Source organism: Pristiophorus japonicus, chromosome 5 (assembly GCF_044704955.1).
Source record: "Pristiophorus japonicus isolate sPriJap1 chromosome 5, sPriJap1.hap1, whole genome shotgun sequence".
NCBI lineage: Eukaryota > Metazoa > Chordata > Chondrichthyes > Pristiophoridae > Pristiophorus > Pristiophorus japonicus.
Window position 1 is genome coordinate 203,269,038 of NC_091981.1, and position 27,394 is coordinate 203,296,431.

A 27,394-nucleotide genomic window follows, 5' to 3' on the forward strand; every position below is an offset into this window, starting at 1 on the left:
GCAGATGCTCAGAGACTTTTTTATACTGGGCATTTGCCACGAGACCATCCTACGAAAACTTTTGACTGTAGAGACACCGACCCTCAGTAAGACCATTGCGATAGCACAGGCATTTATGTCCACCAGTGATAACACCAAACAAATCTCTCAGCACACAAGTGCTAGCAATGATAATAAATTAACTGGAACTGTGTTTGCGAGCAGAAATTTCAGGGCAGAAACCACGGGTCTGCAACTGCCAACAGGCCTCAGGTGACCCAGATGACTCTGAGTCCGCAACAAAGGATGAATGCAAGGCAACTCACACCTTGTTGGCGTTGTGGAGGCTTCCATTCAGCCTATTCATGCCGCTTCAAAGGATATGTTTGCAAGAGCTGTGGAACAATAGGGCTGCAAGCTCTGTAAAACCTACTAACCACCACGTGGCAGAGGAAGATCGGTCCATGGTGGATCAAAGCAATTTCGAGCCTCAGAGAGAGGAGGCAGATGCTGAAGTATATGGGGTGCACACATTTTCGACGAAATATCCACCTATAATACTAAATATAAAATTGAATGGCTTACCCGTAGCCATGGAACTGGACACTGGCGCTAGTTAATCCATCATGAGTAAAAAGATGTTTGAGAGACTGTGGTGCAACAAGGCACTCAGACCAGCCCTGAGCCCCATCCACACGAAACTGAGAAGGTACATCAAAGAGCTCATCACTGTCCTGGGCAGCACCATGGTCAAGGTCACCTACGAGGGCACGGTGCAAGAACTGCCACTCTGGATTGTCCCAGGCGATGGCTCCACACTGCTTGGAAGGAGCTGGCTGGGCAAAATCTGCTGGAACTAGGATGACATCCGAGCGCTATCACATGTCCATGAGGCCTCATGTACCCAGGATCTTAATAAATTTCCATCCCTTTTTGAGCCAGGCATTCGCCACTTTTCCGGGGCGAAGGTGCGGATCCACTTGGTCCCAGAGGCATGACCCATTCACCACAAGGCGCGAGCGGTACCTCACATGATGAGGGAGAGAGTGGAAATCGAGCTGGACAGGCTGCAATGCGAGGGCGTCATTTCCCCAGTGGAATTCAGCGAGTGGGCCAGCCCGATTGTTCCAGTACTCAAAAGTGATGGTACGGTCAGGATTTGCGGCGATTATAAAGTAACTATTAATCGTTTCTTGCTACAGGACCATTACCCGCTACCTCAGGCAGATGACCTATTTGCAAAGCTGGCAGGGAGCAAGACGTTCACCAAGCTCGACCTGACTTCGACCTACATGACGCAGGAGCTGGAGGAATCTTCGAAGGGCCTCATCTGCATCAACACGCACAATGGACTGTCCATCTACAACAGATGCCCGTTTGGAATTCGGTCGGCTGCAGCGATCTTCCAGAGAAACATGGAGAGCCTATTCAAGTCGGTACCACGATGGTGGTTTTTCAGGACGACATATTGGTCACGGGTCGGGACACCGTCGAGCACCTACAAAACCTGGAGGAGGTCCTCCAGCGACTGGATCGCATAGGGCTGCGGCTGAAGAGGTCAAAATGCATCTTCATGGCAACAGAAGTGGAGTTTTTGGGGAGAAAGATCGCGGCAGACTCCATTCGGCCCACAGACGCCAAGACAGAGGCTATCAGGAACGTGCCCAGGCCACAGAACGTCACGGAGCTGTGGTCATTCCTGGGACTCCTCAACTATTTTGGTAACTTCCTATCGGGGTTAAGCACCCTCTTAGAGCCCCTACATGTGTTATTGCGTAAAGGTGAGAACTGGGTATGGGGAAAAAAAGCAAGTAATTGCTTTTGAGAAAGCCAGAAACATTTTATGCCCCAACAAGTTGCTTGTATTGTATAACCCGTGTAAAAGACTTGTGCTAGCATGTGATGCGTCGTCGTATGGAGTCGGGTGTGTATTACAACAAGCTAACATTGCGAGGAAGTTGCAACCTGTCGCCTATGCATCCAGGAACTTGTCTAAGGCCGAGAGGGCCTCGAGCATGATTGAGAAAGAGGCATTAGCGTGTGTGTTTGGGGTAAAGAAAATGCATCAGTACCTGTTTGGCCTCAAATTTGAACTGGAAACCGATCACAAGCCCCTCATATCCCTGTTCGCTGAAAACAAGGGGATAAATACTAATGCCTCAGCCCGCATACAAAGGTGGGCCCTCGCACTATCAGCGTATAACTATACCATCCGCCACAGACCAGGCACCGAGAACTGTGTGGATGCTCTCAGTCGGCTACCATTGCCCACCACGGGGGTGGAAATGGCTCAGCCTGCAAACTTGTTGATGGTGGCGCAGCCTGCAGATTTGTTGATGGTCATGGAAGCATTTGAAAATGATAAATCACCTGTCACGGCCCGCCAGATAAGGACTTGGACCAGCCAAGATCCTCTGCTGTCCCTAGTAAAAAAACTGTGTACTGCATGGGAGCTGGGCCAGCAACCCCGTTGAAATGCAGGAGCTAATCAAGCCGTTCCAGCAGCAAAAGGATGAGCTGTCCATTCAGGCAGATTGCCTGTTGTGGGGTAACCGCGTAGTGCTACCCAAAAAGAGCAGGGAGACGTTCATCTTGGATCTCCACAGCACACACCCAGGTATAGTAATGATGAAAGGCGATAGCCAGATCCCACGTGTGGTGGCCCGGTATCGACTCTGACTTAGAGTCCTGTGTATGGCAATGCCGCGTATGTGCTCCGTTGAGCAACGTGCCCAGAGAGGCACCACTAAGTTTGTGGTCCTGGCCCTCCAGACCATGGTCAAGGATCCATGTCGACTATGCGGGCCCGTTTCTCGGTAAAATGTTCCTGGTGGTGGTGGATGCTTTTTCAAAATGGATTGAATGTGAAATAATGTCGGGAAGCACCGTCGCCGCCACCATTGAAAGCCTGAGGGCCATGTTTGCCACCCACGGCCTGCCTGACATACTGGTCAGTGACAACGGGCCATGTTTCACCAGTGCCGAATTTAAAGAATTCATGACCCGCAATGGGATCAAACCTGCCACTTCGGCCCTGTTTAAACCAGCCTCCAATGGGCAGGCAGAGCGTGCAGTACAAACCATCAAACAGAGCCTTGAACGAGTCACAGAAGGCTCACTCCAAACCCGCCTGTTCCGAGTACTGCTCAGCTACCGCACGAGACCCCACTCGCTCACAGGGGTGCCCCTGGCTGAGCTACTCATGAAAAGGACACTCAAAACCAGACTCTCGCTGGTTCACCCCAACCTGCATGATCAGGTAGAGAGCAGGCAGCAGCAACAAAATGTAAACGATGGTCGCGCAACTGTGTCACGGGAAATTGATCTGAATGACCCTGTGTATGTGCTAAACTATGGACTTGGTCCCAAGTGGATCGCGGGCACGGTGATAGCTAAAGAAGGGAGTAGGGTGTTTGTAGTCAAACTAGACAATGGACAAATTTGCAGAAAGCACCTGGACCAAACGAGGTTGCGGTTCACAGACTGCCCTGTACAACCCACAGCAGACACCACCTTTTTCGAGCCTGCAACACACACCCAAAGGATCAACGACACCACCCCGGATCAAGAAATTGAACCCATCAGCCCAGCAAGGCCAGGCTCACCCAGCAGCCCTGCAGGGCCAACAACACGCCAGCCCAGCAAGGGCACAGCCAACACACCAGAACAGACATTTGTACCGAGGCGGTCCACCAGGAAAAGAAAGGCTCCCGACCACCTCACCTTATAAATAGTTTTCACTTTGACTTTGGCGGGGAGTGATGTTGTGTATTTGTAAAGCATGCACTCTGATGCTCCGCCACCAGGGAGCTCATCCCCTGAAGTCCCAAGGGATCCCAGCATCCCTTGGGAGCACTGTATATAAGCCGGCCCCTAAGGCCTGTTCCTCATTCTGGAGTGTGTTAATAAAGACCGAGATCACTGTTACTTTAACCTCCCTGTGTGCAGTCTCATCTGTGTTAGGAACACAATAGCACGCATCCCTAATTTCTTGTTTGATGCTGTCCCCAACCTCACTACTACTGTTTAGTGGTCTGTGTACAACTCCCACTGGCATTTTCTGCCCTTTGGTATTCCATAGCTCCACCCATACCGATTCCACATCATCCAAGCTAATGTTCTTCCTTACTATTGCATTAATTTTTTCTTTAACCAGCAATGCCATCCCACCTCCTTTTCCTTTCTATCTATCCTTCCTAAATGTTGAATACATCTTTATGGTAACCGGCTGATGACGCATCATCAAATTACATCATCAGACCCACTTCCTGTTAATTGGTCAGGCTGGGGAGGAATTTCTTCTCTCAGAGGGTTGTAAATCTGTAGAATTCACTGCCTAAGAGAGCTGTGGAAGCCGGGACGTTGAATCAATTTAAGACAGAGATAGACAACTTCTTCACCAATAAGGGATTAAAGGGTTATGGGGAGCGGGCAGGGAAGTGGACCTGAGTCCATGATCAGATCAGCCATGATCGTATTAAATGGCGGAGCAGGCTCGAGGGGCTGTCTGGTCTACTCCTGCTCATATTTCTTATGTTCTTATGTAACCTCGCAGGGCGAGCTTAACAAGCCAAATCAAGGGAAGATTGTATCGAGTGAGCGGGCTGCAGAGAGGAGTGGGTTCCCCACACGCCACCAATGCCGGCCACACCAGAATCACCATGGTTAGCGAAATCGCGGCCTATATGTGCACATCGGATCACTTTTCTTTGTAACAGTTTTGCTTACTTTGTCTCTATATTACTTTCTATTCCTACACCAAATGAAAACCAGAATTTTAAAAACATAAAGCAGGGGAGTGGGGGGGGGGGGCGCCAGGCTCAAAGAAAGGTTTCTGAACGTCTTCTAAATTGGGATTTAGTGCCCCGGAAAGTAAGGGGGGCAGTAACTCAAGCGCTAATTACCTCAGTGGGGTGCGACAGTGGTGCTGACACCAGAGCACTACCCAATTTCAGGTGACTTGCATTCAGCAATCAAAGAAAAAATAAACTTTTGGATTTACATAGTGCCTTTCATGACCATCAGATGTCTCAAAGCACTTTGCAGCCAATGGAGTACTTTTGGAATGTAGTCACTGTTGTAAAGTAGGAAAAGCGGCAGCCATATCACGCACAGTAAGCTCCCATTAACAGCAATGTAAGAATGACCAGATAATCTGTGGATTGAGGGATAAATATTGTCCAGGACACCAGGACACCAGGGATAACTCCACTGCCACTCTTCAAAATAGTGCTAAGGGATCTTTTATGTCCAGTTTAGAGAGCAGATAAGGCTTCGGTTTAACGTCTCATCCAAAAGACAGCACCTCTGACAGTGCGGCACACCCTCAGCACTGCACTGGAATATCAGCCTTGATTTTCTTCTGTACTCAAGTCCTTAGAGTGGGACTTGAACCCACTACCTTCTAACTCAGAGGCAAGAGTGCTACATGCTGAGCCACAGCTGACTCGCATCCTTCAATCCTTCATATTGGCTCATTCCAGTGCTTAAAGGGTAGATTCTAGCAATGTGCAGCTGCTCATTTTCACCATTGCTACATCTGAAGGAGACCTGAGAGGAAGGCCAAGAACTTTTTGCTATGGCTGCTCCTGATCCAGCTGTAAGGGAGAGAGCTCAGCGTTTCAATGACATAGAAATAGAGGCATTTGTGGGGGCAGTCAAATAAAGGAGGAAAGCGTTGTTAGTGGCAAGTGGAAGGAGGCCATTGCCCCAGGTTTTCAGGGCAATGTCGAGTGAAGTGGCCGAGGAAGTCTCGGCCAGCACTGTCATACAATGCAGCCTCACATAGTGCCGGAAGAAATTCAACGACCTCAGTCAGGTGATCAAAGTGAGTACACACTTAAGCAGCTCCTACATACCAGCCTCTTAACCTCTATCTGTGCACTCTGAGCAAAGCACCACTCCCCCACCAAACATCTGCACCTACTCAAACTCACATCCTCATCTCACACCTTGACTACATTCACAGACACAGAGCTGGACTCTGATTCACATACATTCCTTTCTTTTGCTGGTCAAGATAACACACAGTAGGAGGGAGCAGCAGTGGACAGGTGGGTTTGGACTTCAGTGAGTGACTGATTGAGTAGCAGGTGGTGGGTGCTATGGCCGTCGGCGACGTCGGCCCTGTTGGGGGTGCAACGGTATTTTCATCCCCTCTCCTTCTCAAGTCCCACTTCCCCCTCACACCAGCAAGCTTTCTCACTTTCCAGTTCCTGATAGTGTCTGGCTTCTTTGTTCCATTCATCCCCCCTGTCCTCGCCTTAACACGAGTCTTGTGCCTTTTCATGTTTTCACCGTGCCCAGGTGAAAACTCATTTGCGTCCTGCTAATGGGAGGTGAAATGTTGTACAATTTCTACCCAAATGTTTTAAAAATTGGGGTGTATAAATCTAAGCATTCATTAGTTGTTTGAGGCTAGGAGCTGGTTTCTCTCCTCCCTATTTCCTGGATCGGGGTCATTGTATATCCAGGGTGGGCTCTTGAGGGGTTACTAATGAATCCAATAAGGAAATAAGGAGAAATGTATTTATTCAGAGAGTGGTTAGAATGTGGAACTCGCTACCACAGGAAGTGGGTGAAGCAAATAAGGTTAGATGTTTTCAAAAGAAAACTAGACAAGTAAATGAGAGAAAAGGGAATAGAAAGATATGCTGAAAGGCTGAGATGAGGTAAATGGAATGGGGGGGGGGGAGACTCGTCTGGAGTATAAACACCAGAACAGAGTAGTTGGGCTTAATGGCCTGTTTATGTGCTGTATAATCTATGTCATTCTTTGTAACTTCATACATTTTAACTTGCATCAACTGATACTTGAACCCTTTACTTTAATAAACACATTTTCTGGATTAGTTTTGTTAATTACCTTCATAACTTTGAAAACTTCCATTAGATCTTCTCAAAATCTCCTCACATTCAAATAAAACAAGGTCCACTTTCTCGTATCTTACATAAGAACATAAGAAATAGGAGCAGGAGTAGGCCATACGGCCCCTCGAGCCTGCACCGCCATTTAATACAATCATGGCTGATCCAATTATGGACTCAGATCCACTTCCCTGCCCGTTCTCCATAACCCTGTATTCCCTTATCATTTAAGAAACTGTCTATTTCTGTCTTAATGTCCCAGCTTCCACAGCTCTCTGAGGCAACGAATTCCACAGATCCACAAACCTCTGAGAGAAGAAATTTCTCATCTTATTTTGAATGGCTGGCCCCTTATTCTAAGATTATGCCCTCTAGTTCTAGTCTCCCATATCAGTGGAAACATCCTCTCTGCATCCACCCTGTCAAGCCCCCTCATGATCGCATACATTTCGATAAGATCACCTCTTATTCTTCTGAATTCCAATGAGTAGAGGCCCAACCTACTCAACCTTTCCTCATAAGTCAACCCCCTCATCTCTGGAATCAACCTTGTGAACCTTCTCTGAACTGCCTCCAAAGCAAGTATAACCTTTTGGAAATATGGAAAACAAAACTGCACGCAGTATTCCAGGTGTGGACTCACCAATACCCTGTACAACTGCAGCAAGACTTCCGTGCTTTTATACTCCATCCCCTTTGCAATAAAGGCCAAGGTTCCATTGGCCTTCCTGATCAATTGCTGAACGTGCATACTAACCTTTTGTGTTTCATGCACAAGTATCCCCAGGTTCTGCTGCACTGCAGCACTTTGCAATCTTTCTTCATTTAAATAATAACTTGCTCTTTGATTTTTTTTCTGTCAAAATGTATGACCTCACACTTTCCAACATTACACTTCATCTGCCAAATGTTTGCCCACTCACTTAGCCTGTCTCTGTCCTTTTGCAGATTTTTTGTGTCCTCCTCACACATTGATTTTCCTCCCATTATATCATCAGCAAACTTGGTTATGTTACACTCAGTCCCTTCCTCCAAGTCATTAATATAGATTGTAAATAGTTGGGGTCCCAGTACTGATCCCTGCCAACCGAATGTAGAAAAAAAAATTTAAATAGAGGGAACCTAATTAATCAGAGGGAAATTAATCAAGTAAAGTTAAAACTATAAGCGAGTTTCACAGTAAAGATAGAAAAGACACGTGTTATTGAACTCGGCACTCTGAGAACAGAATGCTGTGGTACCTCTGCACTCATTAATCGGTTTGCTGTTATCAAGGCTAGAACAAAGAGCAAAGCAAATGAATTCTCCTTAGAAAGGGTCATAGCTGAGGTCAAAGAACTCTCAGGAAGATAGATCATCTTATCACAGTATAAACAAGACAGTTGGGAAAAATACACTCCAAGGCTAGGTCACAGGGGGTGGTAAGAGATTAAGGGAAACAAAAGACAATTGAAAAAACATCTAAACTGGTTGAAAGCAGTTAGGTCAAGAGGCGAAGAGTTCACAGAGCTGAGAATGGCGTGGCACGTAACTTATCAGATAAACGGCGCACAGGGGAGGTAACGACGTTTGCTGTCAATATAATTGTATTAACCAATTAATTATAGTCGGTTATCGAAAAGTTTGTGACGCAGCAGGGAAACAATAAATGGAAAGCCTCCGCGTGGAACTTCATGATTTTGTATGTATTTTGACTGTATAAAAACAGTAATCCAAGAGTGTTCGGGGAGAACAGCTTGTTTGGGTCACCGAGTTACTGAACTCGTATAGAAGCTGTCTCTCCCTCGATTGAGTACTTTATAATAAATGATTCTTTTCTCCAAAAAGACTTGTGTTGAGTATCTTTGTAATACTCCATAGCACCGAGAATGAACCATTTATCCCGACTCTCTGTTTTCTGTTCGTTAGTCAATCCTCTATCCATGTTAATATATTACCCCCAACCCCGTGCCTTCTGGAAGTCCAAATACACCACATCCACTGGTTCCCCTTTATCCACCCTGTTCGTTACATCCTCAAAGAATTCTAGCAAATTTGTCAAACATGACTTCCCTTCATAAATCCTTGCTGACTCTGCCTGACTGAGTTTTGCTTTTCCAAATATCCTGCTACTGCTTCTTTAATAATGGACTTCACCATTTTCCCAACCACAGTTGTTAGGCTAACTGGTCTATAGTTTCCTGTTTTTTGTCTTCCTCCTTTTTTAAATAGGGGCGTTATATTTGCAATTTTCCAATCTGCTGAGACCTCCCCAGAATCCTTGATAGACATTTACACTATTTCTTTGGGAGGGTTCATATCAATCTTCCGCCAAAGTTCCAGCGGGAGATCGGAGAATCCCTGCAGAAATTCTATTCCTAATAGCCTGACATGTAGCGTACTTGCATCACTTCAAGACTTTCAAAGGCGTCACACCCGATTATGCCAATCTTGTAAAATTGGGACCAAAGAATGATGATTACCTGGAACGGTGCTGTGATGGTGGCACCGTAGGTTTCTATGGAAGGAAGACCTGAGTGAGCTGAATGGCCTCCCACATCTGTACTTATGTTTGTGATCTTTGAGTGGCTTGACAAATAAGGCTTGTTTGTACTCGCTATAAAATGTTGAAAATTTGAAACCATCCCTAATGAAAGAAGACAAAAAACATCATTTCAGGGGTCAGTTTTCTGTACATAGACCACAAATAAATTCACCGAGGCTTTACAGCATGAAAATGTTTGACGTTTCGCTGATGCCTGATAAAAGCCCCTTCCATGCTGCAGTAATCATTTCACTGCTGGTAAAGTAAATACAATCTGAATAGGGCTTCATATGCAAAGATAATATAATCTCCCGCATGTACCGTGTAAAATTAAATGGCTCTGCTAGGAAAATTTGAAAGTATTTCCATGTGGTGCAATCTCCTTGTTGCAAGCTGTAATGAAATAAGTGGAGCACAACTATGTAATAAAGAATGATTTATTGTTTCTATCAGAACAACTGGTACAACATTTTAAAACACAGCTAAGGATCAGTGTATATGACTATATACTTTCATAGTCCAATTATAACTATTAGTAGACAAGGATTATCTATCTGATTTATTAAGCTTTAAAACCACAGGTCTCTCTGTATCATATGGAGGATGACACAGTTAATTCAGAGACTAGGGTCCTGAACTTAAAGAAAGGAAACTTCGACGGTATGAGACATGAATTGGCTAGGATAGACTGGCAAATGATACCAGATTGACGGTAGATAGGCAATGGCAGACACTAAAAGATCACATGGATGAACTACAACAATTGTACATCCCTGTGAGGCGTAAAAAAGTAAAAATAAAAAAGGGAAGGTGGATCAGCCGTGACTAACAAGGGAAATTAGGGAAAGTGTTAAATCCAAGGAAGAGGCATATCAATTGGCCAGAAAAAGCAACAAACCTGAGGACTGGGAGAAATTTAGAATTCAGCAGAGGAGGACAAAGGGTTTAATTAGGAGGGGGAAAATAGAGTATGAGAGTAAGCTTGCAGGGAACGTAAAAACTGACTGCAAAAGCTTCTATAGATATGTGAAAAGAAAAAGATTAGTGAAGACTAATGTAGGTCCCTTGCAGTCAGAATCAGGTGAATTCATAATGGGGAACAAGGAAATGGCAGACCAATTGAACAAATACTTTGATTCTGTCTTCACTAAGGAAGGCACGAATAACCTTCCGAAAATATAAGTGGACCAAGTATCTAGTGAGAAGGGGGAACTGAGGGAAATCCTTATCAGTCAGGAAATGGCATTAGGGAAATTGGAGGGACTGAAGGCCGATAAATCCCCAGGGCCTGATAGTCTGCATCCCAGAGTACTTAAAGAAGTGGCCCTCGAAATAGTTGATGCATTGGTGGTCATTTTCCAACATTCCATGGACGCAGGATCAGTTCCTATGGATTGGAGGGTAGCTAATGTAACCCCACTTTTTAAAAAAGGAGGGAGAGAAAATAGGGAATTATAGACCGGTTAGCCTGACATCGGTGGCGGAGAAAATGCTGGAATCAATTATTAAAGATGTAATAGCAGTGCATTTGGAAAGCAGTGACAGGATCGGTCCAAGTCAGCATGGATTTATGAAAAGGAAAACGGCTAGAATTTTTTGAGGATGTAACTAGTAGAGTGGACAAGTGAGAACCAGTGGATGTGGTGTATTTGGACTTTCAAAAGGCTTTTGACAAGGTCCCACACAAGAGATTAGTGTGCAAAATTAAGGCACATGGTATTGGGGGTAATGTATTGATGTGAATAGAGAAATGGTTGACAGACAGGAAGCAAAGAATGGGAATAAATGGGTTCTTTTTAGAATGGCAGGCAGTGACTAGTGGGGTGCAGTAGGGTTCAGTACTGGGACTCTAGCTATTTACAATATACATTAATGATTTAGACGAAGGAATTGAATGTAGTATCTCCAAGTTTGCAGATGACACTAAGCTGGGTGGCAGGGTGAGCTACGAGGAGGATGTTAAGAGGCTGCAGGGGGACTTAGACAGGTTAGGTGAATGGGTAAATGCATGGCAGATGCAGTATAATGTGGATAAATGTGAGTTTATCCACTTTGGTGGCAAAAACAGGAAGGCAGCTTATTACCTGAATGGTGACAGATTATTAAAAGGGGGGGTGCAACGAGACCTAGGTGTCATGGTACATCAGTTATTGAAGGTAGGCATGCAGGTACAGCAGGCAGTAAAGAAAGCTAATGGCATGCTGGCCTTCATAGCAAGGGGATTTGAGTATAGGAGCAGGGAGGTCTTGCTGCAGTTGCACAGGGCCTTGGTGAGACAACACCTTGAGTATTGTGTTTAGTTTTGGTATCCTAATCTGAGGAAGGATGTGCTTGCTATTGAGGGAGTGCAGCGAAGTTCACCAGACTGATTCCCGGGATGGCAGGACTGACATATGAGGAAAGACTGGATCGGCTAGGCTTATATTCACTGGAATTTAGAAGAATGAGAGGGGATCTCATAGAAATGTATAAAATTCTGACGGGACTGGACAGGTTAGATGCAGGAAGAATGTTCCCGATGTTGGGGAAGTCCAGAACCAGGGGACACAGTCTAAGGATAAGGAGTAAGCCATATAGGACCGAGATGAGGAGAAACTTTTTCACCCAGAGAGTTGTGAACCTGTGGAATTCTCTACCACAGAAAGTTGTGGAGTCCAGATCATTGGACATATTCAAAAGTGAGTTAGATTTGGCCCTTGTGGCTAAAGGGATCAGGGGGTATGGAGAGAAGGCAGGGTTGGGGTACTGAGGTTGCATGATCAACCATGATCATATTGAATGGCGGTGCAGGCTCACAGGGCGGAATAGCCTGCTCCTGCACCTATTTTCTATGTTTCTATATAAACTTCCTAGCTATGAGGACATACAGGAAATCTGCTCCAAGCATCTCCCAAATCTGCTTCAGGTGCCTGTTGAGAAGCATTTGGGTTGTGACGTCCTCTTACTTTCCCACTTTCTAACCAAGAATAACAAATGTAGGAAAAAATATGAAAATTGGACCCCAAATTGCAAGATTCCTGCTCTGATGCTGGCCCTTGCAGCTGAGTGGACATCTTCTCCAATTCATGGGGATGCGGTTATTTAAACAAGCAGGGACTGTGCCTTTACACCACAAAAGTTGTTTGGAAAGTTGCAAAGCTAATGGAGAAGGAAGAGGCCCTTATAGAGCCATCAAGGTCAATGGAAATAGTTTCCCTTTGCTGGGAAACATTTTGGGCCTTTTGGAAGGCTCAGCCCAGAACTCATGTCATGGAGCAGAAACCTAGATGATCTACGTTGCATGCCAAGACTTTAATAGGTATTGTTTACAGACCTCTTGATAGCAGTGATGTAGTGGGGAAATTTAAAAATACAGAGATCAGGGAAGCATGTAGCAGAAATAATGTGGTTAGAATGGGAGATTTTAATTTTCACATAGACTGGAAGAAGAAGAACAACGTAAGGAGTAAAGGCAATGAATTTCAAGAATGTTTTTCTGGAACAAAGGTTCAGAAATTCCCTATCTTACTGCCATGTGTTTGCACTATATTTCTGCAAAAAAATGCAGCCACCTCGCTTCTGGTGCAGAACACAATGGCTGCTATTTTGGTGAGGTCCATAGCCCGGCCATTGCCAGTGCTGATCTCTCAAATTCAAATGAGCAGATTGTGACACCAATCAACATGCAATGCTGGATTTGACACCTGACTGCAATTTTCGATGTCACCACACACCATAATGTTCTCTCCAAACGATACATGGAAGAACGTGCGTGGAGCAGCACGACAAATATATTGTCAGCGCTTCTTAAAAGGATGCGCACATCTTTCAGGAAAGTTTGGAAATCAGATTTTGGGCTGTTTTTTAATATTTTATTGAAGTAGTGCAATACATTTTTAAAATTGTTAGTGTGTAGGGAGTGCTGCTGGATGCTTGCAAGGCTTTGGATGGTAAAGGAAGGCCTCTAAGACAGAAAATGCTGGAAATATTCAGCAAGTCAGGCAGTATCTATGGAGAGAGAAACAGAGTTAATGTTTCAGGTCGAGATGCTGCCTGACCTGCTGAATATTTCTAGCATTTTCTGTTTTTATTTCAGATTTCCAGCATCCACAGTATTTTGCCTCTGAGAAGACCACTTGCTTACAATCCTGGGGGGCACATGGAGCTGTAGAAAAAGGCAGCAAAGGGGACAAGCTGTTCATAGAGGGAATAGGAAGAAGCAGAAAAAGAAGAAGCAGAAGCAACCCAGACTGTTCCTCTCTGGCCAGGATATCTGGGATGGAATCATCCATCTGCAGTCCCAGTGACCACAACCCCAATTCCCCTTTCAACATTTGTTCCACACCTGACCTTCCCTCTGTTACAGACCATCACAGTGTTCCCTTCACCACAATTCTGAAATAAAAGCCACCACAAAGCAAACTTTCCAATCCAACTTTATCCATATATGCATCCAATATTACATCAAAAAATCAACGAATCACCCTTATGCATTCCTTTAGTGACTGTCTTGATTCTGCCTTTGCCTATCCTACTGATGTCACGCAGTGCTATCCCAGTGGCTGCAGCATGGCTGGTGGAAGGCTGCTGACTTTCAATGTGGGGACACTACAGATGGACTTGCAGGATGACCCCGACAGCTAGTGGCTGGGAGTGTGAAATCGAGTTATGGTGTTTCTTCTTCTTCACTCTCCTCTCCCTCTTCCTGATCAACCTCCAGCTAGCCAGGCTGGATTTCTTGGGTGTCTGAAATGAGGAAGTCATAAGGGTAGGGTTGTGGTGAGGGGAGGGTGAGAAAGCAAGAGCTGCATGCTTACACCATGCACAGCTTATATATCCGAAGAGATTGTGGGATGTGAGAAGGCGAATAACATATGAGGATACCAGCATCTTGCATTCTTTCAGTCCTCCCACTGGCCAAGGGCTCATCCATGCCTCTGCCAAGAATGGCCAACACCGTCTCCTCAAAGGGGGTGAGGTGAAGCTAGGAATATGATTGTGCCTCATGTTTGTTAGAAATTGTTGGTAGATGAGTGATGCGGGGTTGGGAGTGATCTTGCATTGAGCGGTCTGTAAGGCTAGTGGTGTAGTTGGTAGGAGGCAGCTTTTGACGATGCATTCACTGACCTTAACCAGTAGTCTAAGGTCATAAAATTTCTTTGGGCACTGGAGTCAGGTCATGGGGGTGACACTACTGGATCTAATGGCCCTTGCAATCTGGTGCCACATCCTTCTTTCTGGAGGGCCTCCTGGCCCCCTGAGGGTAGTGGACCTCTCTTCCAGAGTTGACCACCGGCACAAAGCTGGAGTGATGCATGTGAGACCCTGGGTGCCCTTTCTCTGGCCTGTTGCACCATTTGTGTTAGTGCTGAAGCACTTTTATAATTTTTTATGTGCAGAGGCAGCTCAACTTTAAGAGCTGAAGACTGCCATTTTGGAATCATTTTTAATGTTTCTTTTTCAGAAAGCAGTTAAATTCTAAGGGATAAAGGCTGCCTATTTTTAAATTATTTTAATTTTTTTTTTCATTTTAGAAGGCAGTTCCTTTTAAGGGCTCGAGACTGCTTAAGAAAAGGTTGACTCGCTCCAAGGGCACTACGGCCACGCTACAGTGGGCCTCCTGCTGAGCACCCAGCCTGAATCAGCCCGTTCCATGCTAGGCTGGGCGCGCCAATCTGTCAAATCAGCAGGCAGCAACAAAATAACGGTGCTGAGAGAAATTTTTTTACAATGTGAGCAAACCTCGCCCTGCGGTGGCACCGCCTGTTTTCGGGCCTCATCAGATTCTAAGTCACAGTGTTTTAGAACTGACAAGCAAACAGGCCATACATAGAAACATAGAAACATAGAAACATAGGAAATAGGTGCAGGAGCAGGCCATTCACCCCTTCTAGCCTGCACCGCCATTCAATGAGTTCATGGCTGAATATGAAACTTCAGTACCCCCTTCCTGCTTTCTCGCCATACCCCTTGATCCCCCTAGTAGTAAGGACTTCATCTAACTCCCTTTTGAATATATTTAGTGAATTGGCCCCAACCACTTTCTGTGGCAGAGAATTCCACAGGTTCACCACTCTCTGGGTGAAGAAGTTTCTCCTCATCTTGGTCCTAAATGGCTTACCCCTTATCCTTAGACTGTGACCTCTGGTTCTGGACTTCCCCAACATTGGGAACATTCTTCCTGCATCTAACCTGTCTAAACCCATCAGAATTTTAAACGTTTCTATGAGGTCCCCTCTCATTCTTCTGAACTCCAGTGAATACAAGCCCAGTTGATCCAGTCTTTCTTGATAGGTCAGTCCCACCATCCCGGGAATCAGTCTGGTGAATCTTCGCTGCACTCCCTCAATAGCAAGAATGTCCTTCCTCAAGTTAGGAGACCAAAACTGTACACAATACTCCAGGTGTGGCCTCACCAAGGCCCTGTACAACTGTAGCAACACCTCCCTGCCCCTGTACTCAAATCCCCTCGCTATGAAGGCAAACATGCCATTTGCTTTCTTAACCGTCTGCTGTACCTGCATGCCAACCTTCAATGACTGATGTACCATGACACCCAGGTCTTGTTGTACTTTCCCTTTTCCTAATCTGTCACCATTCAGATAATAGTCTGTCTCTCTGTTTTTACCACCAAAGTGGATAACCTCACATTTATCCACATTATACTTCATCTGCCATGCATTTGCCCACTCACCTAACCTATCCAAGTCACTCTGCAGCCTCATAGCATCCTCCTCGCAGCTCACACTGCCACCCAACTTGGTGTCATCCGCAAATTTGGAGATACTACATTTAATCCCCTCGTCTAAATCATTAATGTACAATGTAAACAGCTGGGGCCCCAGCACAGAACCTTGCGGTACCCAACTAGTCACTGCCTGCCATTCTGAAAAGTATCCATTTACTCCTACTCTTTGCTTCCTGTCTGACAACCAGTTCTCAATCCACGTCAGCACACTACCCCCAATCCCATGTGCTTCAACTTTGCACATTAATCTCTTGTGTGGGACCTTGTCGAAAGCCTTCTGAAAGTCCAAATATACCACATCAACTGGTTCTCCTTTGTCCACTTTACTGGAAACATCCTCAAAAAATTCCAGAAGATTTGTCAAGCATGATTTCCCCTTCACAAATCCATGCTGACTTGGACCTATCATGTCACCATTTTCCAAATCCGCTGCGATAACATCCTTAATAATTGATTCCATCATTTTACCCACTACTGAGGTCAGGCTGACCGGTCTATAATTCCCTGTTTTCTCTCTCCCTCCTTTTTTAAAAAGTGGGGTTACATTGGCTACCCTCCACTCGATAGGAACTGATCCAGAGTCAATGGAATGTTGGAAAATGACTGTCAATGCATCCGCTATTTCCAAGGCCACCTCCTTAAGTACTCTGGGATGCAGTCCATCAGGCCCTGGGGATTTATCGGCCTTCAATCCCATCAATTTCCCCAACACAATTTCCCGACTAATAAAGATTTCCCTCAGTTCCTACTTACTCGACCCTCTGACCCCTTTTATATCCGGAAAGTTGTTTGTGTCCTCCTTAGTGAATACTGAACCAAAGTACTTGTTCAATTGGTCTGCCATTTCTTTGTTCCCCGTTATGACTTCCCCTGATTCTGACTGCAGGGGACCTACGTTTGTCTTTACTAACCTTTTTCTCTTTACATACCGATGGAAACTTTTGCAATCCGCCTTAATGTTCCCTGCAAGCTTCTTCTCGTACTCCATTTTCCCTGCCCTAATCAAACCCTTTGTCCTCCTCTGCTGAGTTCTAAATTTCTCCCAGTCCCCAGGTTCGCTGCTATTTCTGGCCAATTTGTATGCCACTTCCTTAGCTTTAAAACTATCCCTGATTTCCCTTGATAGCCACGGTTGAGCCACCTTCCCTTTTTTACTTTTACGCCAGACAGGAATGTACAATTGTTGTAATTCATCCATGCGGTCTTTAAATGTCTGCCATTGCCCATCCACAGTCAACCCCTTAAGTATCATTCGCCAATCTATCCTAGCCAATTCACGCCTCATACCTTCAAAGTTACCCTTCTTTAAGTTCTGGACCATGGTCTCTGAATTAACTGTATCATTCTCCATCCTAATGCAGAATTCCACCATATTATGGTCACTCTTCCCCAAGGGGCCTCGCACAATGAGATTGCTAATTAATCCTCTCTCATTACACAACACCCAGCCTAAGATGGCCTCCCCCCTCGTTGGTTCCTCGACATATTGGTCTAGAAAACCATCCCTTATGCACTCCAGGAAATTCTCTTCCACCGTATTGCTTCCAGTTTGGCTAGCCCAATCTATGTGCATATTAAAGTCACCCATTATAACTGCTGCACCTTTATTGCACGCACCCCTAATTTCCTGTTTGATGCCCTCCCCAACATCACTACTACTGTTTGGAGGTCTGTACACAACTCCCACTAACGTTTTTTGCCCTTTGGTGTTCTGCAGCTCTACCCATATAGATTCCATATCATCCAAGCTAATGTCTTTCCTAACTATTGCATTAATCTCCTCTTTAACCAGCAATGCTACCCCACCTCCTTTTCCTTTTATTCTATCCTTCCTGAATGTTGAATACCCCTGGATGTTGAGTTCCCAGCCCTGATCATCCTGGAGCCACGTCTCCGTAATCCCAATCACATCATATTTGTTAACATCTATTTGCACAGTTAATTCATCCACCTTATTGCGGATACTCCTTGCATTAAGACACAAAGCCTTCAGGCTTGTTTTTTTAACACCCTTTGTCCTTTAAGAATTTTGCTGTACAGTGGCCCTTTTTGTTCTTTGCCTTGGGTTTCTCTGCCCTCCACTTTCCCTCATCTCCTTTCTGTCTTTTGCTTTTGCCTCCTTTTTGTCTCCCTCTGTCTCCCTGCATTGGTTCCCATCCCCCTGCCATATTAGTTTAACTCCTCCCCAACAGCACTAGCAAACACTCCCCCTAGGACATTGGTTCCGGTCCTGCCCAGGTGCAGACCGTCCGGTTTGTACTGGTCCCACCTCCCCCAGAACCGGTTCCAATGCCCCAGGAATTTGAATCCCTCCCTGCTGCACCACTGCTCAAGCCACGTATTCATCTGCGCTATCCTGCGATTCCTACTCTGACTAGCACTTGGCACTGGTAGCAATCCCGAGATTACTACTTTTGAGGTCCTACTTTTTAATTTAGCTCCTAGCTCCTTACATTCGTTTCGTAGGACCTCATCCCTTTTTTTACCTATGTCGTTGGTACCAATGTGCACCACGACAACTGGCTGTTCTCCCTCCCATTTCAGAATGTCCTGCACCCACTCTGAGACATCCTTGACCCTTGCACCAGGGAGGCAACATACCATCCTGGAGTCTCGGTTGCGGCCGCAGAAACGCCTATCTATTCCCCTCACCATTGAATCCCCTATCACTATCGCGCTCCCACTCTTTTTCCTGCCCTCCTGTGAGGAGTAACTAATTAGAATTATTTAACAGTCTGACTGTAAGGGAACATCTCGCAAACAGTGGCCATAATAGGATTGAATTTGGGTTTGAGAGGGAGAGTCACAAACCAATAGTGGGTAAGAGAATTGATTGGGTACGTGGATAAGATAGCAGATTGGGTACGTGGATAAAGATAGCAGATTGGGTATGTGGATAAAGGCAGCAGATTGGGTACGTGGATAAAGTTAGCAGATTGGATACGTGGATAAGAGAGCCAACTGGGTACGTGGATAAAGGTAGCAGATTGGGTACATGGATAAAGGTAGCAGATTGGGTACGTGGATAAAGGTAGCAGATTGGGTACATGGATAAAGGTAGCAGATTGGGTACGTGGGTAAGAGAGCTGATTGAGTACGTGGGTAAGAGAGCTGATTGAGTACGTGGGTAAGAGAGCCAACCAAGAAATAATTGCTTAAAGGACCCTGTTTTTAATTTGTGGTCTCCTGGTTCATTTTTAGATTTCCATTTGCGATATCAGCAACCTTATTGCTGACTAAGTGCTGCATTGGCCAAGTATATGTAAATAAGCATCATCACTTGGAACACCAATGCAGAAATGTAGTTATTTGGGATTTTTTTATTGCAAATCTGTTTAGTTCAAATCTTCAGCGCAGTACTTAAAAAATACAAATCAAGTGAGTTTATAAAGGCAACTGAGAATATGGATGGTTAGTTAATTACTAAAAAGCACAATTTAGTAGGACATGTTTCCAAAGGAGAGTACGGACAAAGGAATCCAGTTATTTTAATTTTCTGATTGCGCTCATTTTCCTGGCTGCATTTATATTACCAATAAAATATTTAATGCCCTGTTTTGTAGCCTTCAAAACCTCCTTGATTCTATGATAAAACAAAGAAAGTCTTTCCTTTCCTATTCTGACTGCTATAGATGCATTACAGTTCAAAGCCAACTGGTTGATTTTAGGTTTGTGGAATATCTTCTATTGCTGTTATACTTTGCCATGCTTAATTGAACATCACTTCAACACATTTTTTGGACTGTTACAATCATTTAGAAAAATCTTTCAGTGCAAGAATTATGGTAACTGAGGGATAAACTCAGTTCAGGTGACTGTATCTAACACTGAGTTAGCTAATGAATTCATACTCTAGAGGCCCTAGCAACATTCTTCAGTGTGTGTCAGGATTGGCTATCTCTGTACTTTAGCACGTGTAACAAGAATACTTCAGCACAAATGAATGTCTCACAGAGCTATATCCGCATCTAAGTGGCCCTTTGGGCAATAAACTATATGCGAAAATGAGTGGAAGATAAAAAGCGCAAGCAGAGTAGATTAGAGTCAAATTATTTGGAAAATACTGCATCATGTTTGAAATAATTATGCTGTTAGAATGTGTATATTGAATAAATTAGACTATGTCAGTTTATTGTTTATTTTATATTTTCCTTTGTAATAATTTTCAATCAGATAATTCCTTCTATTCACTTCTATTTATAGGGTTTCTTTGTCCCCTTTCTTGGCTCTTCCCATTCACCATTCTCATGCCACTCATTCTCTACCAATGTTTCCCTTTAATTGGCTGCGAGGCAGTGTGCACGTGTAGCCCAGCATGCTACTCCTTCCAATATTCATTTCATTATTTCATCTCTGTGGGAAATTATTTGGCCTTTGCGCAACACCTACCTGCAAAGGCCCGGTTGAGATTGATATCTCACTATGGGCGACAAATTGCTCTGTTCTTTACATGTAGCAATATCATAAACAAATATCTGTGACCTGATTTTAAACCCATAACCCCACCACCCCTCTTCACACACCCTGTCCAAGAGGAATACTGTAGGTTTGGGGGAGTGGGAGTGGGGGGGAGGCGGTTAAGATGGCGGGGCAGGGGTTCGCGCTGCGATCATGCCTCCATCTTAATTTGTCTAACTTCAGCAGAGGACTAATTTAACTGGCGAAGTTGTGTCCTGATGAAATTATCAACATGCACATCCCATTTCAACTCAGGGCCGCAGTCTCGAACCAACCAGCCAAAGCTGGCGACAGGATACAAAAGGCCCAGCTGTTAAATGTTTTTAAATATTGGGCTGGATTTTCCCACTGTTAAAATGGCCCTGATTGACAGCAGGTTGAGACCCCGCTCTAAACCCACCTCAGTGTCCGTTTCAGACCTGTCAGGATTGCGTGCGAATCGCAGATCCAACAGCGAGCGGCGGGCCAGTTAATTAAGATAGTTGAATGTTACTTAAGAGGATTAAATGCAGGTACTTACAATTTTACCAACCTTTTGATGGGTTTGCTGTCCCTCGGGGAACACACCAGGTAAGTGGAGTCAGGTTCTCAGTGGCTCTCCATTACTTTGGCTAGTTGACAGTTGCAGAAGTGGTATAAAAGCTACCATTTCACAGCTGTTCACTTTCCAAAGACTGAAGCTGAAGCCTTCATGATTTGAAAGAAACTTTTGAGCTGTATGCAGCTTGGAAGTCCTTGCAGTAAACTTTCTATTCACTATCACCTCCTTGGAGCAACCCCCCTCACCATTGACAGATCACTTCTGTCATCTCAACTTCACCTGCTATCTATTCCTGTAGCATTGATGCCCTTGAAAAAGAAATCACACCTTGGTCATCAGAATCCCAACACCAACATCACTAAACACACCAGCATCACCAATAACAGCACCAACCTTCTCTGCAATCATCCGATGCTGCACAGGACACAGGGTATTAACACCCAACCACATTGCTGCCCAGGATATCCTTACTTCACTTGACGCTGTACACCTTGGCTGCCACATGATGCGCCAGGTTGGCACCATCCCACACCAGTTCCATAAAGCATCGTTGCAATGCCTAAGCCATTTCTTTCACACTCATCACCATTGTGGGGGCACCCTTATGTCTCACCATTCATTACAACTCACGAAGCCACTTCCAAAGGTGCACACAAATCTGTTCAAGAACGCAAAGTGCTGAAAATAAAAATGTCAATGCTTGACAACACATCAACGTAAACTTTACATGAATATTGGCTAAAGGACCCGAGTGCCTGCCCTTGTGTGTTGTTAATTGGTATGATTGGACAAGGATGAGGGTGAGTGTGAGGGTGAGTGAGATGGGGAAGTGATAACGTAAATAGAGAGGGATGGGTGGAGGTACAAGCTAAGCTGGTGTGAGTAAGGATGTGCAGGAGTAGGGTAGGGAAGGCAGATTGATGGGGATGTGATGAGTGACACAGCAGATTGAGGTTGAGTATGGCTTTGCAGTAACATTTCGTGATCTACTGAGATTATTGAAAGGTTTGCGCCACTGCAGCAGGTCCTCCTGACTATATCCCTGCTTGTGCCCTCTTGTGCGATGTATAACCAGGCTGTGTTGGTGTCCCTGGGAGGTTTCTTCCACCCATTGGAAGGGAAGAGAACCTTCTGCATGCTATGACTTCCTCCAGAAGCATCTAGAGGGAGTGATGAGAGAGCCTAGGTGCAGCCGTGCACCCCTGTGCAATGCTTGTCAGTGTTTGCAGCACCTCAGTGTGGGTATGGTCCCTTTAAGGAAACCAGCTGATGACACATCATCAGATGACATCATCAGACCGGCTTTCTGTTAATTGGCCGGGAACCCCGCAGGGCAGGCTTAATAAGCCCTAGCCATGGAAGATTGCTGTGAGGGGACGGGATGGCGTTGGGAGCGGCTTTCCCACACGCCACCAATGCTGGCCATACCAAACTCGCCACGTATGGTGAAATCACGACCTGCGTGTGGGAAATGAGCCATCCCTGGACTACCAAGGAGTGGAGTGCTGTGGCAGCAGCCGGCACACAAGCGGAGTGCCAGGTTGCAAGCTCACGTCACGGACCCCGTGATCAAACAGGAAGAAGGCCGCGACCAATAAGTTAGTGATTTTTTTTTTATTGTGAGCTCGGCACTTCCCCTTTAATATCACCCACCACAGCTTCAGGTGGCATAACCAAATATTCGTTCTGGGGCGACATATCGGGACCAAAACAATGACATTAAATATAATGTACAGCACAGACACAAGCCATTTGGCCCAACTGGTCTATGCCGGTGTTTATGCTCCACACAAGCCTCCTCCCACCTTACTTCATCTAAACCTATCACCATATCCTTCTATTCCTTTCTCCCTCATGTACTTATCTAGATTCCTCTGAAACACATCTATGCTATTCACCTCAACTACTTCATGTGATAGTAAGTTCCACATTTGAACTGCTCTTTGGTTAAATAACTACTACCTTTATCTTCATCTCCTCCACCCCAAACCCCCTCGCTTCCTAAAAGCGCAGACTCCTGCTGGGATACAGTACTTGACCTAAGTGGCCAACATTCAGAAACCTGGATGGTAAGGGGCAACAGGCTTTTTGACCCCGAGGGCAGGAGTCATTACACCCAAACCAAAATCCAGTCCTCATGAAACAACCACATCACTTTCCATCACAGGGGAATTTCCCATTACAGATGAGGAAATGGCGAGACAAAAATCGCTTCATAACTACAGTATCATTTAGACGCCCGCCAGTCAAAATTGCAATTTATTTTAAGAGCTTGGCTTGTAATTAAGAGGACTAGGCTGCCTTATGGAGAGATATATGTCAAACCACATAATTTTTATGTAGCTGCATAATTCACTTGAAAAAAAAAATAAGTGCAGATGGTAAAATTACGGTAATCCTTTATGTTCAAAACCGCTGCATAATTAGCAGGAACTGGGTGGTTACAATGAAATAGATATCTCACTGTGTAATAAACTGAAGATTTCCCTCTGATACAAGGCAAGGTGGATTTTTGGTGGTATTTCTGATAGGAATATATAGCATTCCTTTCACCCAGATTTCCCAGGGTGCAAATGTCAGGTAATCCGTTGTATGTTGTATTCCCGTAATTTGTGTCTAATTACAGTGTGCCTGCCCATAATTAGGCAGATGTATTGTACTCCTGACAATATTTCTGGCTGAAAATTCCAGGTTTACTGTTGTAACTGAAGAGAAAACCTAGGGCAAGGGCCCTCAGCTGTGTGTGTGGTGCATGCACCATTTCAGCATGAAGGCCTAGATGGAGCAAAATTCATTTGAAGCTTTGATAAGTGAAGATGCCTTCAAAGGCTATTTTTTGAAATGGCTTTCAAAGATCTTTTCTTTACCCTCTTGTGAGGAGGTTACTAGGAACTCCAAACACACTTCAAGCACCATCAGCTAACCTTGGGGGCCGAACGTGGTGAAGGCCAAGTCCTGCCCAAGTGCCACCCAAAAGGCCGCCGAGAGACCAGGTGGCACTTTGGGCGGGAAATTGCGGAAAAATAATGTAAAAGTTGGGCTGGTGGCAAACGAGTGATGTGCGCTGTCAAACTGGGCGGGAGCTCCCAATTTTGGCAGTAAAGGCTCTTGCCGCCTAAGTGCCACCGAGGATGGAGTTGGGTCCACGGAGGGTCGAAGACATTCAAATAAAAATGACTGGGAAAAAAAATTACCCGGAATACCTTCAGGGGAACCCATTAAGGTGAGTCGCTATGAAAAAAAAATGTATTAAAAAGTTCACTAACTTTTTTTTTTCAGTTTTTTAAACTTACCTTGGGGGTTAAGACCAGCTGCCTCATGGCAGTCCTTCCCCCTGCTGGCACCCGTCTCCCGTCAACTCCCACCTGCCCCAATCTGGCATTTCGGCAGGCTGGAGGTCACTTGTGCCACTTGGCCGTCCGCTGATGTCAGCGGCGGTTCCAGGCGGTTCTGCCCTCCCGCCCGCTCCAACCCAAGTGCAAACTGACACAGGGCGGAACCTGGAGAGGGATCTCAGCGGATCTCAGCGGCAGTGGGCAGTAAGACCATCAATTTCAGCCCCATTGTTCGTTAGATAGCTAGACAATGATTCAAGGCCTGCATATCAGGGGACAACTGTGTGCATGTCAAAATGAAGGACTGTAAAATAAATTAAATGAGATAGCAAGAATTCACTCCCAGTAAATTATTTAAACATACCGAAATATATAATAAATGTGCTTTACTGCTTTTACAGTGCACATATTTCTATCTCTATAATCGACACAATGATATTCAATAGCCAGACCATTAGTGCACAATGTGCTGAACCATATTTGTTAAAGATTTCTGTTCAGGATTTTTTATTTTCCACAGAGTTCCCAATTTCTACTTTCAAGTCTGAAATATGACATTTCTTTGAACAGACATCTTACCATTTTAATACAAGGCACTACACACATGCACACAAAATGGAAAGGAAACATAAACCAATAAAATAAGAAAAATTTTATATCAGAACATGGAGGCATGGGTCACGACCAATGTTTCCTGTAGACTGTGCTTTGTCCTGTGCTGCCTGTTTCTCTTAATGCGCTGCGCAGTATTTATAATGTAAAAGCCGGTGAACGGCCTGCACAGAATCTTGCAGATTATTGCGTGGCTGCGCACACAGCTTAGTTGGACCATTTGTCATGACAATCTTTGATAGCATTAAACACTCGCTGTTTATCAATATTGAACTAAGACGTCACATTCCAATGACAGGTTCCCTATTTAACCCAGCTCAACAGACTGCAATTATTATGTCAATCATAACAGCAGTACATACATTTAAATGTAACACTGACAGTGACATGTGTTCAACACAAAACTTTTAATTAAATAGTTAGATATATTATTGTAGCCTCGTAATAATTAGCTGTCGGTAACGGTGATTGAAAGTTAATTGCTGCGTAACAGCAAACTGATTGGTGGAATTTGCACTGATTAAATGGTAACACTTTAAGGGTTGGATGTTCCGGTCCTTTGCACTCCGGGTTTCGCCTCGGAGCGGCGTGAAATGCGACGGTGAGGTCTCCTGCACTCCATCGCCATCCTCTGGTCCAGTTTTGCGGCGGCGCTGAGTAGCACCGCCGGGAAGAGCTGCGCAATGCCGGTGTAACACCGGCAGTACTTTGGACTTTTCCCCGAGTTATTCACCCGGAAGTGCGCCCACAATAACCACCTGGGAAAACAGTGCAGTCCAGCATAGCCGGCGGCATAGAGGTAGGTAAAGTACTCTGAAGGTAAGTGCGAGTGTTTGTTCTTTACATTTTTTAGCGATTTGTGTTGTGGTGGCGTGGGCAATGATTTGGGAATGCCCCCCCCCGCCCCCCCAGGCCTCTCTCGGAGCGTACATGACCCAACAATTTAGTTCGCGAGTTTCCCGTCCTTGTGCCACGAAAAGTGTACAACGCCTCTCTTAGCGCTGCGCCCCCTATCGCAGGGCCCAGATGTCAAAACTTCCATATTAAAGCGCAAACTATTCATCCTGCCCCGACTCAATTTTCGCCCCAAAAACAGAAAAACCTAAAGTCCAGCCCTAAGTGTTGTAAATAGAGAAAATAGCTGGTGATTTTTGACCTGCTGGCTTTAAAGAGGATGGGACACTCCCTGCATTGGTGATCATTTTCCAACATTCCATGGACACAGGATCAGTTTCTATGGACTGGAGGGTAGCTAATGTAACCCCACTTTTTAAAAAAGGAGGGAGAGAGAAAACAGGGAATTATAGACTGGTTAGCCTGACATCGGTGGTGGGGAAAATGCTGGAATCAATTATTAAAGATGTAATAGCAGTGCATTTGGAAAGCAGTGACAGGATTGGTCCAAGTCAGCATGGATTTATGAAAAGGATATCATGCTTGACAAATCTTCTAGAATTTTTTGAGGATGTAACTAGTAGAGTGGACAAGGGAGAACCAGTGGATGTGGTGTATTTGGACTTTCAAAAGGCTTTTGACAAGGTCCCACGCAATAGATTAGTGTGCAACATTAAGGCACATGGTATTGGGGGTAATTTTGTTGATGTGGATAGAGACCTGGTTGGCAGACAGGAAGCAAAGAGTGGGAATAAATGGGTCCTTTTCAGAATGGCAGGCAGTGACTAGTTGGGTGCGGCAGGGTTCAGTGCTGGGACCCCAGCTATTTACAATATACATTAATGATTTAGACAAAGGAATTGAATGTAATATCTCCAAGTTTGCAGATGACACTAAGCTGGGTGGCAGTGCGAGCTGCGAGGAGGATGCTAAGAGGCTGCAGGGGGACTTGGACAGGTTAGGTGAATGGGCAAATGCATGGCAGATGCAGTATAATGTGGATAAGTGTGAGGTTATCCACTTTGGTGGCAAAAACAGTAAGACAAATTATTATCTGAATTGTGACAGATTATTAAAAGGGGAGGTGCAACAAGATCTGGGTGTCATGGTACATCAGTTATTGAAGGTAGGCATGCAGGTACAGCATGCAGTAAAGAAAGCTAATGGCATGCTGGCCTTCATAGTGAGGGGATTTGAGTATAGGAGCAGGGAGGTCTTACTGCAGTTGTACAGGGCCTTGGTGAGACCACACCTTGAGTATTGTGTGCAGTTTGGTCTCCTAGTCTGAGGAAGGACATTCTTGCTATTGAGGGAGTGCAGTGAAGGTTCACCAGACTGATTCCCGGGATGGCAGCACTGACATATGAAGAAAGATTGGATCGACTAGGCTTATATTCATTGGAATTTAAAAGTATGAGAGGGGATCTCATAGAAACATATAAAATTCTGACGGGATT

The 27,394-nt window shown here is 45.0% G+C and overlaps 1 protein-coding gene across 7 annotated transcripts in view; it reads right to left on the reverse strand.

Moving 5' to 3' along the window:
* The window catches only part of LOC139264565 (E3 ubiquitin-protein ligase HECW1-like), a 751,381-nt gene that overhangs the window by 632,479 nt on the left and 91,508 nt on the right, over positions 1-27,394 (reverse strand). For 3 of the 7 annotated variants that reach the window (XM_070881228.1, XM_070881232.1, XM_070881229.1), the window contains one exon: positions 9,309-9,472. The exons of the other annotated variants lie outside the window; for them this stretch is intronic. The gene's annotated coding sequence lies outside the window, so the exon portion shown is untranslated. The remainder of the gene's footprint in view (positions 1-9,308; positions 9,473-27,394) is intronic. 7 annotated transcript variants of the gene reach the window in all.